Below are 12,770 nucleotides of genomic sequence, written 5' to 3' on the forward strand. Positions count from 1 at the left end.
AGAACAACACAAAAGAAATAATTTCATAAGAGCAGCCTCTATTTCATTCTTTCCCCATACCTATACCCATACAAGATATAGGAGGACAATCTATTGGCGCCGATCCAGACATTCATCTCTGCCAAAAAGAAGCCTGGTTTTTCGATTCGGACTATTCATCACAATATCCTTTCTTTTTTATATTTTCTCAGAAAAAGCACGGTAGAATCACTAGAAAAGAAGAAAAAAAAATGTTGGAATTTCTTCTTTTTTTCTTATTCTTTTTCTGTGTGGAGCACTGTTTTTCGTCTTCCGGCTGAAATTCATCAGAAGAGAAAAAGAGAGTCCCTCTAAAATTTATATCCTTGACAAAATAGAGGAATGGTAGATAGAGCTGGGATAATTTCTAATATAAATCTGACTATCTATCGAGATTTCAACCCGCGATACATCTTCTGAGTCATGAAATGGTTTATTTAAAGCAATTCGTAAAGGCATTTTTTATTTCCTAATTGCTTTTTATCTTATTTCGGAATAAATTTGTTTCAACGATGTCTCGAAAGGTTTTGTTTAAAGAACAAAAAAATAATAGATTGGGTGCAATTCAGAGTAGCCTTGCTTGTCATATTCTAGGATAGAAGATATTATTCTACTCCACTTGAAAACATGACTTACTCTTATTCCATACACAAAAAAAGTTTTTTAAAATTAAAATTTTGGTGAGGTATTTTTGATTTTAAAATGTGAAATTTTTGTATTCCTCAATTAAAATCGATGCAAAAAAAGTGGAACATATGATTCCAGATGTAAAAAAAGCATTTTTTCAGATAAAAAACTACGATTGCTATGTTGTATAAGTTAATAGCATTGTTTCAAATGTTAAATAGAATGTTTCACTGTAAAGAATTCCAGATCAAAGGTCGGTAAAAGTTTCAGCTTCCTTGAGCCGAAACTTTCTACTGAAAAGACCATTTTTTTCGAAATCATGTTGCAGAACAAAAAATCTGATAAACCGTAATTTTTTACCATAATAATCACCATAAAATCACTGAATCACTCTAATTAAATGAATATTACTGTAAAAATTAAGATACAATATTTTACGTTAAAAATGGATTTTACTGTAAAATAAATTTTACGGATGATGCACCGAAGTGCAAATTTGATCCGGAATTTATTACAGTATGAGGCCTATAAGTGACCACGCTTTTTATTATTCGGCATTATACTATCTACACTGATCAAAAAATTTGGTCCGCCTTGAGACGTTATTTAAATTTTCCAATTAAAAAAAAAATTGTAATACAATGCCGAATTGTTTTGCAAATCAGTTTTTTAAACTTGATTAGATGATAATATGAGTCAACATGATGAGCGAAAAGAAGAGCACCGAAAAAAAAAAACTGAAAATAAAAGCAGTGAAAAAAGACACTGGTAAATTAAAAATCGGGTCAGTTCGGATGATTGAGCCATAATTTAATGTAATTGAACATATATTAAAATGAAATTCGTTATTTTAAAAAAAAAACTAAATAAAACTTAAGAATAAATTTAAACTTCATTGAAAAGAATTACTATCCATGGACTATTCCTATTTCACAATATTTAACATTCTGAATTTCTACAATTACTTTTATAGTGTTGTGATAGCATATTATACAAATAATAATTTTTCATCTTCTTATTTTTTTCTTTCAAAATTGTATTAAATTTAAATACTTTGTCATTTCTCAGAAGATTAATACACGTGAAAACCTATTGTTAATTTATAAATTATGCTGAAATTATGAATGAAATTTGCTATTTTCAAGAAAAAAAAATAAGTAAAGCATAAGGATAAATTTAAACTTCACGGAAAAGAACTACTTTCCGTGAACTATTCCTCTTTCATAATATTTAACATGAAGTATTCCGCTTTCATAATATATAAATTTCCATAATTACTTTTATAATGCTGTGACAAAATATTATACAAATAATAATTTTTCATCTCCTTATTTTTTTTTCAAACTTGCAATAAATATAAATACTTTACTCGTTATCAAAAGATTAATAGGTATGAGAACCTACTGTTAATTTATAAATGATTTATTACAATGCTGTTATGCATTATATAATTGTATTTACAAGTAATAATCTCTAAAACATAAAAAAACATTTTAGTCGACCTCAGGTTAAACTTTGTAACTTAATTACATTTTTTTTTAAAAATATATTTTATAACGTAAGAATAATTATTTAGTTACATTAAATTTGGATGTAAAGCCTCGAAATGAATCTTGTGTTAAATTCGTACAATATTTAATGTAATGCTTTTTGCCAGTACATTTTCTCTGTTTTTTTCCCCCCATGATTCATCGATTGAGGATTATAATTCAACATTCGGCTGATTATTTTGAGGTTTACTTTGAATTAAGTGTAAGTCATGATCATAGATACCTAAAATAAGGATTTATTATTTATCGTATACTGCAATAAATTATCTAACAGAAATATTAGTTGCAAAACTTAAATATGTCAGATATTTCTCGTATGATACTTAGTAATATTATAGTATAGTAACATTTTAATAGTGATATTTAATAATAATTCCCGTTAATAAAGTTAGTGTCGTATTCTCTCAAGAAGGAATTCACTGTATAAAATCAACTAAATATATAATTACAAAAAGTAGTGCGTTTTGCAATCTCAATACTTTTTGACATTCTTTTTTTTTCTTTTTGGAGTGATTAGTGAGAATCCTTTTTTTAATAATAGCAAGATGCTTTATATATTTGCTTTATTTATAAATTTGTTTTATTTGTATTGCATCAAATTTTAGCAATAGTATAAAGCAGCGGTTCCCAAAAGGTGTTTCGTGTAAGGGTCCTGGAGGTTTTGTGAATTAGGATTTATTTTAGGCGATGGTTTTAAAAACCTTAAATAACATTTATATTCAGGTAATTATCCAATAGTTATTTAAGTGATAGGCTATTATTGTGAAATTACTTAAAATATGTGCCGATAAAAAGACACTAGCTCAACAAAAATATATTATGAAAAATACATGCATTCATGAAAAATAGCATTATTATGAATTTCTCATCAAATTTTTCAATTGAAAATATAAAAAACTCAACAGCAAATAATTATATTCTTCTGATAAGTATTGTTTGTAATAGCTCCTTTTCTTTTTCATTTCAACTAAAACCACGGTTTAGCTTATTTTATATTTTTAACTTACGCACACAGGCTAGGAAGAATGTGGAAAAATAAGATTGGTGTATTGAATATGAATAAAAATATTCAGCTTTCGAGAATTCCTGTATAAAAAATCGATATTTTTATTAAATTAATGTTTGTTACTTTACGGTTTGTTAAAGCTCTTGACTCCTCATGTCAAAGTAAAGGGGAGAAAAAAACAACGTGAATGTTTTTCAAAATTTTAAAGTAACGAGATTTTCTTTTATTAAAAAGAATAAACAAATAAAAAATTTTGGAATCACATCGGTAAAAAATAAAATATTTTTCTTTAGTGTTTCTTATTAAACATACTTTTTTAGTTGCTCATCTAACATAAAGTTGTTTGTAATCGTTGTTGTAAAATGGAAAAATGGTTACAAAAATAACAAAAATTTTTTTCCTCCATAACATTTATGATTTATGTAAATAGCTTTTCTTTTTTCCCTTGTTTACCAATCGAAAAATATTTTGTTGACTGTTTAGAGAAATAAATTTGAAAAATTCGTTGAATAACAGTATTTACAAAGAGGATAACTGTCATTTCGCTTTATAGTTTTGTGTTTTCTTGAACTCAAATTGCCTCCCTTAAAAATCACTTCCTTCTCTTACTATCTCCATGAAATTCGAGTGCAAATATTTTCGCCACAGAATCGTACTTTTTAAACACAAACTCGTCTAAATAAATATTAGAAACACTGCTGGAAGAAAGGTCAGCAGACGATAACATAAAAAAGCAACTCAACTCCGCATTCAGCTGCCTTTAGAATTTTCCAAAGCATAGAGTGAAAAGACACCAGATGTTATTTATCCAATGTCGTGCTTCCTGTTCGGGTCGACAGCTACTAACAAGAAAATAAAATAATAATCATAAGAAGAAAAAAAAGAATCAAATAAGAAACTGGCGTCAATTTTTGAGAGCCTTTCAAGAAAAGATTAATGGGTAACTTAGGGACATTTTTCCTGCATCGGCGTCCATAATAACTTTGATGTATTTTATCTAACTTTAATACATTTGCGTTATCTATAATCGCCACATAAAAAACCTGACTTCAGCATCATACACCTTGCTTACATCAATATATGTCACTCCTATGAGATATCTCTCAGACCTACCTTGGTTATCTATTTACAGTTGTGGCAAAGTTTGGCTTAATTGCCTCATTTGGCGAGTTTTACTCATAAAAGTTCATAGTTTCATCACTGAATCTAACTTGTCGCACTCCAATTATAAATCAATATCGAATTTTCTAAACTTGTTGCGTTAGTATTAACATTCTTGTTACGCTTGTTTCAAAAGATTAAATAGATATTTTTAATTAAAAAAATTAATAAATTCGAATCTGCTTTTTTTACCTTTTTCACAAAGATTTGAGAATCAGACTCAATAATTTTTTATCAAACATTAAACAATGTTTAAAAGTTTTTGTATAATGTATTCAAATTTTCATTTGGAAGTGAAATTAAAGAAAGTTTTTTCATTTATGAGGTTTTGATATGAAGCAAGTAATTATTAAAAAGTGAAAAAAATTGGGCCAGATTAAGTTCAGAAATGATGAATATTATTTAAAATGCAGCGAAATTCAAACTTCTTAAAATGTACTGCAAAATTTGACATTTCTGAAAAGAATTAATAAAAATTTCAGATTTATTAAAAAAAATCATCTATTGCTTTGTGAGAATGGAACGATGTAACTAAGATGCTGCCTGTGTTCATGAATATCATAATAATATGCTCCAGTTTTGGCTCGAAATTTTTTTGTTGGTTGTTAGTGAAATGTTTTATCATAAGATCGATACAAAGGTTTCATAAAAATTTCTTTCGTTCTTTATGCTAGAACTTTCAAAAAAGGGAAAAATATACTTCAAAACAGCTACGTGAAGTTACTTTCTGCAGTGACAGTTTTTGAATATGTAAATATCACTTTTCAAACATACTTAAAAGACTTGAAAGTAAAAAATGAATATTATTTTAAACTATATCATAATAAGTAAATAAAAAAAATATTTTTAATTGTAGTTTCACTCTGATTTTTAGTTGGTGTTTCAAATATATCAATTTACAAAAATTAAGTTACTGACTCAATATTTAGTTATTGTAATGTTATAATTACCTTTCATAAAAGTATACACAGTTTTAGTAGCATTTCGTAACAAAAATTATATTAATGTCAAACTTCCCCAAATTCCTTTCCTTTCACAACGAATTTTTGAAATTTCACAACTCACTTATACTTTTTGTTTGAAAATAATCACATTTGAAAATTTTTGGTAGAATGCTTAATGTCAGAATAATATTTTGCATATTACACAAATATAATAGAAATAGACGCTTAAATGAAAACGAAGAAAAATAAAAATTGTAATTTTGCATATTATTTTTAAACACATTTCTGTAATAATTGTATTGCATAACATTACATAACAATATACATCATAATAATTGCATAGCATTTAAGTATTTGTAAGTTTTTTAAAGTGCATTGAACTATATATATATATATAACATAAAACAGTACGGTTACAAATCACATTACATGTGATTTGTAATTTTTTTTATGTACCTGTATGTGGTCCAGCAGCAGAAAATATTAAAAAACTTAAAAATATATCTAAAAATTACAAATTTACATATTTTAAAGCAAAAAATTAAATGTTAATCATTAGCATGATGTGTATTCTTAATTACAGATGAGCATTCATAACTGTTTTTTCTCCGCTAGTATCTGCACTGCTTATCTCACAAAATATTAATTTATTAACTGTTTTAAATTGGTACTTTGGCGAGATAAATCCAAGATTCGAGGCGAAAAGATAAGAGAAAAATAAATAAATAAATAAAGTGCTTGTTTAATTAATCCAGCAACCCTATGGAAAAAGTGGAACTGCCTACGGAGAGATTCTAATCTCTTTCACCTCCGAAAAGATGGCGCATCTGTGGGGCGTCATTCGTCTTCTCAAAACATGGAGGGTGAGGGAGAAAAGGGACGCTCGAAGGGAATAGAAGCCTAGGCTTAGGAGGGAGAAATTGGGGTGCACCATCCTTGATGTATGCACTGAATATATAATGTGCTCCCTGCTTGCGTATGCGTTGCCATGCGCTTTTTCGGAAAAACAGCGGAAAAGCAGACGATAAATCTTAGAATAACAGATCGCTTTTGGCCTTTTTATTTTATTTTTTATGTTATTTATTGGACATTTTAAGGTGTTTAAAGTACAGTAAAATACAAAGATTGCAGCGGAAAAAGCAAAGCGAATGTAGTTTTCAGATAATAATCGTTAGTGTAATTTGCTACAGATGAATGCTCACTTTGTGTATTTATAACATAAAACAAAGTATATAATTCATTCCTAAATGTGATTTAAAAACTTTTTTTCAATACAAGTAAGGGTGGGAATTAATTCAGTTAACTAGTTTTATAAAGCTCGTTTTTAGTTCTAATAAAACTATTTTGTTATTCATTTTATAGGTTTTTGTTTTAAATAAGTACATTTAATATATTAATCAAGAATAATTATATTATTCACTTAAACACGAATGCACCTTTTGTGTGTATATATATATGACATTAAACAAATAATATGTATTTATAATTAATTCCTAAATGTGTTTTCATAATTCCCATTTAGAACAAATAAGTGTTTGAAATATTTCATTGTTAACTTATGACCGGTTTCAGTTTAATAAATTTATCTATTTGTGAATTTGTTCGGTTTAATTAGTATTTATTAATCAAGAACAATTATTTTATTCAATGTTAAAGGGATACTCGCATGTAGAAAGAAATTATTTCATCTATACCTAAATGGGATTTCAAAATTAACAATCCAGAATAATTCTATTAATAATTAAATATTAAAAATTTAGAGAGGAAAAAGTGCACTTTTTATTCCTATCATAAAAAGTATATAAATAATTTCATTTTTAATACTTATACAGCTTTTATTATAATTAAACTTTTATTCGTAGCTAATTTGCTAACTCCTATAATTTCCTGGTATTAAAATAATAATATTTTTCAATTCACCGAATAATTTCTTGAAAAAGTCGCAAAAAATCAAATTAGCATTAAAGGGTCCAAACTATGATTACCATATTTCTCAGATTGCGACAAACCCGTATTTTTTTGGGGTTAAAAATCCTAATCCGTTGGAAAAAAAAAGGTATATTTATTTAGAAAGTACTTATTAGAATCTGATTTCGCAACTTAAAATATCGTCTGCACTTATTAATTTGCATATTTAAAGTTAGCCTCTCGAAGAATTAAGAATGAGTCCTAGAACGTGAAGATCCGATCCTTAGATCCAAGTTGGTCCGTTTTTTATTTTACGAACTGTATAATTTATCTTTCGCTCTACATGCAGATAATAAAAATAATGTAAATAAATTTGAACTAATGTACTTATTAGATTATAAAACAAATTACGGTGAACTTAAAGGAATGCAAAAGAGAAAAAAATAAGGGTAACATAAATTAATTTTGTCCTAACAGTTAAATGTTATTTAAAAACCAAAATTTGCTAATATATTATTAAGTAAATGTGATGATTGATAATGAAATTTTGAAATCATAACTTTGTTTTTATTGAACTTATCAACAAGCATATGGAACTTTTTCTCTTTTTTTAAAATTTATTTGCACAAATTTTTTAGCAATTAAATTATATTTAATTGTAATGCACAAGCCAAGCTTTCATAACGAAAAAGTCACATTCTGATCCTTTGAGAAAGACTGTGAAGTTATTCTGTAACAATAAGTTACTGTGCAGTAACTATTCCCTAACAGTAAGTAACTGTAAATCTGTAACAGTAAGTATATGTGCAGTAACATACTGTTACAGAGCTCAACTAAAAAGTTTTCCGTTTTTTTTTCTCTTTTATATTTTTACTAATCTATAATAGTTCAAAAGCTAAGATAAAAAGCTTTGTCGGCCACTTTTGCCCAAGAGCCGTAGGTTTGGCATGCCTGTCATTTTTACTGGCAAATAAAACTACTTATTGATTAACCTTAATAGATTAATTAATTTATTAAGGTTAATCAATAAGTACTTTTATTTCCGAGTTTTATTTGCATTTTATTTAGTTTATTTGCACTTAATTAATTTAAATTTTTCTCTAGTTAAAAAAAATAATGATGATTTTAACACTTTATTATTTCATCAATAATTCTACAACCATTTAACATTAACTAATAATTCATCACCTAAAATGCAAAAATGCGTATTGAATTATCATTATTTTGCCAGTAGAATTCATTGAAAGTGTTTACTTACAAAATAATAACTTTATCTCTGATTAAATATAATTTGTGTTAACGTAATCTATTTACGTTGCACTTTATAGATGAGCGCATGCTTTCAACATTTATGATGTAAATAAACACATAATTCTCATATTAAACCCAGATAAGCATGCCTTTTAAGAAATTATTAGCTCTCTTAAATGGCCTTTCAGTTATAAATAATTATTTTATCATCTCTTTCAGAGCATTTGTATTAATATAATATGAGCGTGAAATATTTTAAGGATGAATACACACTTTCTGAATTTCCATGATGATTCATATCATTCTTAACTCAAATAAGCGTTTTCATTAATTTATTGATAGTTATTAACTCAATTCACTTAAAACGCTCTTAAGTTCTGATAGAATTTCTATTTACTCATAAAAAGCCGAAAGAAATTTAAATAAATAGTAAAATTACTTCTTTTTAGTTAATTGTATTATTATTTGGTTTTTTATGATTAATAAAATAAAGATACGCGTAAAGATGCAAGAAAAGGAATAATCCATAATTATTATTATAAAAAAATTTATTACCTATAATTTGTGAATAATAAATAAATAAAGATACATGTGTAGCATGATAAGTAATAATCATCTCAATTTTGATGGAAGAATTAGCTTTACCAAAAAATTAACCAAAACTGTTTTATTTGTAACTAACATATGGAACAATTCTTCAAGTCAATTTGTTTCATTTTAAATTGTTATATTATCTTCGTGTTATCTGACTATTTCCGTAAAATATCATATCTTTACTAATCAGCCTAGAATATAATACGAACATTTTTATTGTTTTAGAATATTAACATTATGAAATACTTTAAAATTAAAATCTACCGAAACTTTTCATATTTTAATAAATTTCTGCAATGATAAATTTGAGTAAATGCAATTTCTGCCTAGCACATAGAACTATTTTACGAATTTTACTTTGATATTCCACATTTATAATAACAATTATAATAACTAAACGGAGGGAAAAAAAATCTGGTAAAATTACCACTCTGTTATGGTAATAACATTTCTAGTAATAAAAAGAAAGAAAAAGCATAATTTTGGTCGATAAAATCAAAAATTTACGGCATTTAAACAGTTAATTTGCAATTTTTCTGTTCATATGGTAATGGTTTAACGGAAATTCTTGTTCTAAAAATTATAGTACTTATTACCACACGTTAAAGAGAAATACAAAGCTGAAAAGTAAATGGAATTTATGCCAGGCTCTTTAAGGTATCATAATAAAATTATCAAATTTTACAATATTTACCAAATTTTATAGCATTATTATAAAACCATATTCTATTCTTTATATTTATTGCTTTATTATTATTTTTTTTTTCATTATTTTTTATTAGCAAAGAGCTTGGGTAAAAATTACCAAGCTTTTTAGTGTTCCCATGGAGTGAGAAACACGATAAATTTTATCATATTCTGGTAGTTCTGATCATACTTTTTTTATCAGTGTACAATCATAATAGAAACGTAATTCTTTAACAATGATCTTAATTCAATACTTTTTGTTAAACTTTTTTTAATTTAATTACAATAATAATTTTTTTTTCTTCACTTGCAGATAGAGAAAAGGAATATATTTGAGCCCTTCCAGATTTGATTGCTGAAAAGAATATACGTCAAAGAAACCAATATGGTATGTCTGACAGAACGATATTTTTCTTTGTATAGTGAAATAGTTCGACATATGTCTTGACTTTGCCCTTACACATAGCTAGTAGTTCTCATTAAACAAAATTCACTATTTAAATGGTTTTGAAAATTTTTATTTTTCTTCGTTTTCATTTTAGCGTCAATTTCTACCATATATGCTTATTTTTCGTATTTTTGTCTTTCTGCATTATTTGCTATTAAACTGGATAAATGTAATAAAAAACTATTTCCAAAAATAGAAATCAAAGAAAATTAAAAGTATTATTAAAATTAAAGGTATTATTAAAGTACATTAGAATAAAGAAAAAATTAAAATGTATTTGGAAGAAAGAGTAAAGTGAATAGTTACCTGGAAATTATATTTTTGTACGTTATTCTGTTACACAAGAGGAATAGTTGTTACAATTTAAAAAAATTTAAGTTCTTCTTAAGAGAACTTATTATTTAGTTAAAAAGCAAGAAATGTAAAAAGTTCTTTTCCGTAAAATTCAATTTAATTGTTGTATATCAATTAATTTTTAAAATAACATTTAGTTACAGTCAAATTGAAGTTAGGCTTAATTCGGGCTCAGTTCTTGTTTTCTCGGTTTTGCTGCCTTTGTTGGTGAGTTGTTGAGTCCAATAAAGGATATTAACTAAAAATTCAAAAATGATTATAAAAAAAAAATATTTTATATTATTTTAGCCCAATTATAAATTTTTTCATGTGCGAAGAAAATTTAAGTCGTAGAAAATAAAAAGAGAACGTTTTAAACCAAGTTTCGTGAAGAGTTGAAAAGTGAATTGTTAGTTTTTAATCAAGTTTTATCAATTAATATTATAAATTTGGCATTTCAAAGCTGTAATTTTATAAATAGTTAATATAACTGTTTCTTTTGAGTATAGCTTTATGTTACGTTGAGTACGCAATTGCATATTTGTTGGATTCCATTCAAATTTTTCTGGGCTGCTTCATATAGCGACTTTTTTTATTCCGATTTTCGAAGTGGACATATTTAATGGTTGTATAATTAAAGATATATTTAAATTTTTATTAAAAAGTATTATTTAGATAAGACTATTATATCCCAATGATGAAAGCGTAAGGAATTTAGAAAACTTTTAGGTGTTCTAAAAATCCTATTCATACAGTTGAAAAATATAAAAAGTTCTTTTCCATAAACTGCGAATTTATTCTCGCATAATAATTAATTTTAAAATACTTTTTATTGCATAATAATTAATTTAAATCGAATACATTTAATCATATCCTGATACAAATTCGATTACATTAAATTAGGACGCAGTTGCATTGCAGTTTTCTTTATTTTTACGCCTTTTTTTATGAAGAAAAAAATCTGGGGATTTTTAGTTCGTTGCTTTTTCTTCAGTTTCCTTTTCTTTTTTTATTTTTGCATCGTGTAAAATTAGAAAAAAAAACCCAACTGTGTTAAATTTTTCTATTTTTAATTTTTTGGATAAAAATTAAATTATGATATTACAGGAATATTAATTTAAAAACAAACATTTAAAAATTTTCAGGAAATATTTATAAGTAAAAAGGTCGAAGCTAATAAACAGGGTGTTAATTTTAACTAGATTAAAAAATACGAAACAGTCTTACTGATTTTTAGATAAATTGATTTTTTAAACAAATTTTTAGATAAATGAATGGATTTTTATCTCAGTTTTGTTCATGATAAATGTGTACACTTTCAGATGCAATGGTGTAATATTCATAAAATGTTTACTACAAAAACTTGAGTTATATATATTTTTTTCAATCGTAAATCGACAATGTCAGAAAAATATATGTTTTTTATAAATGTTTGGATTATAAAAAATTTTAGAACGGTCAATTTTAAACGTATAAAAAATATTTTGATAATAATAAAAATTACATAGAATGAAACTGCAACTGATCAAATTTTTGATTGTATATATAAATCGCAATACGACATCATTCTAAGCATACCAACTCGGTAAAAAGTTTCGGATCAAAAGTACCATAAATTAATGCTTTACCGGAACATCTTACAGAACAAAAATTCTGATATGTCATATTTTCTGTAATAATTACCTTAAATTGCCATTTACTATCATAATTACCGTAAAGTCACTGAATCACTCTAAATAAATATTACAGTAAAAATTACTGTTCAATATTTTATGGTAATAATTGATTTTACAGTAAAATGGTTTCTACGGAAGATGCACCCAAAGGGCTGATACTCTATATTGTCTATATCATAAATTTATATGGAATATTTTTCAGTACATATTGTAATAGTGCATAAATATTGCATACTTACCTTTTCTTTTGCACGACCCTTTCTAATATTTATGATGGGACCAGAGCTTCTTAAACCCTAGTAGAACTTATATAAAAATGAAGCGTAATTGTAGTGAGGGAAAAAAATCATTGGCTTTGCAACATGAACATCGTGTAGATTTAGAAAACATAATTCCGATGAATCTTACATTATTTAAATTCAAATTAAGATTTCAGATCCCATGGTCGTTAAAAAATTTTTCAAATGTCATTCAGTTGAATTATGATTATTACACGTAGTGATTTGTTATAATTCCTCTTAAATAAAGAAGCAAATCCATTTTCTGATAAGAAATCTCTGTTTCAAT

At 26.0% G+C, this 12,770-nt stretch overlaps 1 long non-coding RNA gene across 1 annotated transcript in view; it reads left to right on the forward strand.

The window, feature by feature from the left end:
* LOC122269178 (uncharacterized) overlaps positions 1-12,770 on the forward strand; it is a 38,577-nt gene that overhangs the window by 24,955 nt on the left and 852 nt on the right. The window contains exon 3 of the long non-coding RNA XR_015429622.1: positions 10,060-10,134. This is a non-coding gene — a long non-coding RNA (uncharacterized LOC122269178). The remainder of the gene's footprint in view (positions 1-10,059; positions 10,135-12,770) is intronic.

This window comes from Parasteatoda tepidariorum, chromosome 10, assembly GCF_982258835.1.
Source record: "Parasteatoda tepidariorum strain Cologne lab strain chromosome 10, Ptep-v5.0, whole genome shotgun sequence".
Taxonomy (NCBI): domain Eukaryota; kingdom Metazoa; phylum Arthropoda; class Arachnida; order Araneae; family Theridiidae; genus Parasteatoda; species Parasteatoda tepidariorum.